Raw genomic sequence first — 3,602 nt, forward strand, 5'->3', positions numbered from 1 at the left:
GCATTGATTACAAAATATCTAAAAAAAAGGTACATCCGTTGACCCTAGCTACACATGTGAGGGTTCATCATCAACCACGTCCTTGCCGTGACCTGAAAAATAATAAAGGAAGGGGTGAGCACTGAGGCTCGGTAGAAGTTGCCTAAGGCATCAATTCTAGACTCCCTTGAGCCACAAAACATATAATAGGAATAAATAAGGAAACCGGGATCATGCATTGGGAATTCTTTTCACATTTATAACGTAAATACAAATTCCATCAACCACATAACATATTTCAATATAATCGCGCATAGGATGAAATGTAATATGCTATGTCTCCCACACTTGGTCTCTACCAACCCTAACTCACACCGAAAACTACTAACTGACTTTACTGAGTCGAGGTTGATTAGTTATCCTTGGCCTCTAAATTGATGACCATTTAGGGCCTATTAATCAACTTTACGCGTCCTAAATCGGCACGCATTCCCTCTAGGTCAAAGGTAGCACCGGACTCGTGAAATCCAGTTCGTTTTTATAAAAATCATTTCAAAACCCTTTTTCTCATTTCCTTTTTCCCACCATGCCATATAAATGCTTCATAAGTTGTCAACTTAACTTTAAACTCATCATATAACAATAATTGCACAACCATGGCATTTCCAATACAATGGTATAAACATGGCATTTCTTTACAAATTAACCACAACATGGTATTAATCATAGAAATCAACTACACACATATCATTTTCCGACACTATTAACTACATGCTCATCATATGAACCATATCAAGTTAACACTTAGCACTTTACATAGAATAACACATTTTTCAACACATATAAACATACTTTTCCATTCATTAACATGGTAACATCATCATATTCATAACCTTGCATAGAGAATGAAAATTAGAGAATTCAAAGTATAATACTCAATGAAAGACAAAGTACAAGGTCTTAGAAAACCCCTACGTCAAGATGCTTAGCCAAACAAACCCTTATGAAAAACTCTAATTTTGAAATCCTCCAAGTGGTAACAAGATTGGTCTCAAAACGTAGCCTTTGATGAGTAGAACAAATCTCTCTTCTTGGTCTAAGCATAAATCTCACTTCAAACCTATCAAATTATGGCTTGAAATGTGTTTGTATATAGTTGTAGAAAGAGAAACCAAAATGTTAGAGAGAGAAAGACGTAGTAGAGATTGAGAGAAAGAAGAGATGGTTGGCAAATCAAAGAAAAGGTGGTGTGGTCCACATCTTGCCAAGTGCTACTCTCTAGCTGATTACTACTTTAGGCCAAGTTACTATTTTGCCCACCTTTTTCTATCACAATGCCATGCAAGTCCCACAAAATATCTTCACTAATAAATAGATACATGCATATATATATGTGTGTAAAATGTCTACAATGCCCTTCTACACAAACGGCAAAATCGGGAGAGGTTTTCGAGCCCAAAAATTGTCTTGACTTTCAAAAAATTCTAAAATTAATCCTATTATTTATAATTGGTTTAAAATAATTAGAAATACACTTATAAAACTCTTGGCTCAAGAAAAAGACGTAAACAAACCTCAGGGTCTGCGTGGCATGCAAAAAGAATTGAATTAAAATTCAAAAAAATCCAAAAAATCTGGAATATTACAACCAACCGATCACGAGGATGAGAATCCTTGTGTAGCAAAGCCACGCTAACAATTTCCAAGAAGGAAATGAACACCATAGTCACGGTGCTCACCATATAACTGTCTCACAAAATCAACTATAATCACTCACAGTTATCCAACCAGACACGCTTTTCAAGGTAACCTACATACTAAACCAAGAAATCCCACGTTTTAGCATTAACACCATTACGTTTCATTCTGCAAATCCCTAGAACGCTATTGGCCCCAAACAAAGAATCAAACGTGGCAATCCACTAAGCCTAGGAGACCATCATTATCCTGAATCATTTCGATCAATAACTCACTTTCCTGGATCCCCAAGTAATAGGTATCATACTCTCACACCTTAGATACACTCAAAACCCCGTTCAATCTATAGTGTTATGCCAAAAAAAAAAAAAAAAATGTAATCCACGAATGACGTTGTATTCGTTATCATCAACAAACTCCAAGAAAGAAGTTTATACATCATCTGCCTTATTTGTGACTAACCACACACCTTTATAGCCACATACTACATGTATTACATAACTCTTTATCATCTAGCTCCAACTAGCCACTAAGCAAACCTATAGGCACACTTGCCAACTGAGCCATTCACCCAACTCAACGAGAGGTATACATAAATAACATATCCCTATCGTCTCAAAGATGGGAATCACTCCCTAATCAATCTCTAAAACAAGCCTTTACAAAAGAACAATAAAGGAATCCAATTCACAAAATGGTCACCCGACATTGATGCGACTCTATTCACTACCTAAGTCAATCCTCAAGCACTAGGATCAAACGAGTCTCTTTAATAGCCATAGCCAACATGCTTCATCAAACCACGTCAAGGTACACAAAACCTACATCCATAATCTCAATACCGCACTCATGACTCCATTTGTCTCAATCATGTCTAGTATAAACCTGCTCAGAGAAAATCGTCACATCAATTCCTGGCCACAAGTCTAGTATCCAATCCCCAAAATAATAGATCTGTCGCAAAATCTTATACGTCAATCCTAACTCCCACGATCACAAGACCTCACACACTAACGCATGAAACACGCACACAACATAAACATCATGCTATATAATACGCACTCATTCTAAGGTTATGCCCAATGCACCACACAATAAAAGCAACAAGAGGATCAAAATAACAGCACATCAAATATCTCAATCCACAAGCTAGGGAACCCATACTGTTTGTTTGATAAGAACCAGCTCATATACTAACTCGAGAACAACCAAACTTCCTACCTACTCAGGTCACAACCAACACAAGGTCAACATCACAAGTACCCTGCCATAATAGTAACTATTACATGCTCGTCCATACATATGTATCAATCATAACATATATCTTGATACAACTTTGTAGTGACGACCCTGGATTTTTTAACCCAATGTGTCCTGTGATGACCCGAACTGGATCCAAGATGCGGAAGTTAGAAATAAGACAACGGTCTCCCAAGGCACAACACACTTCTAAGACCCTAAGATGACCTTCCCTGAAGTCACAGAACCCAAAGGGATAAGTGCGGAAGCAAGAGATCGGAAAGATAACAATTAAGCCCCCAGGGGCAAAATAGTCATTTATGAGAATATAGATTCAGGTGCCACCAAGTGCACTGCTGGAAAGAAAATGAAAAACCAATCAAGATGGACTTAAGAATCGCATGATTCGGAGTCTGGACGAAGGAGAAACTACAAGGCGAAGAAAAATGAACACTTAAGGCTAAAAGGGTAAAATGGTAATTCTAAACTGAAATGAGTACCCCTGTGTGCACCATTGGATAGAAAATGAAAAATTAACAAAAATGGACTCAAGAATCACATGATTCGGAGTCCGGATGACAAAGATATCAAATCCTGAAGTCGAAAGAAGGGAAACCCTATCCCGGTTCGAACCAAACTCTGACACTACCACACTAAAACTTGAATAACTTGAGTTACAAATGGAA

This window comes from Cornus florida, unplaced genomic scaffold (genome assembly GCF_030987335.1).
Source record: "Cornus florida cultivar Cherokee Brave unplaced genomic scaffold, ASM3098733v1 CherokeeBrave_3.0.0_Hap2_Chr09, whole genome shotgun sequence".
NCBI classification, from domain to species: Eukaryota; Viridiplantae; Streptophyta; class Magnoliopsida; order Cornales; family Cornaceae; genus Cornus; species Cornus florida.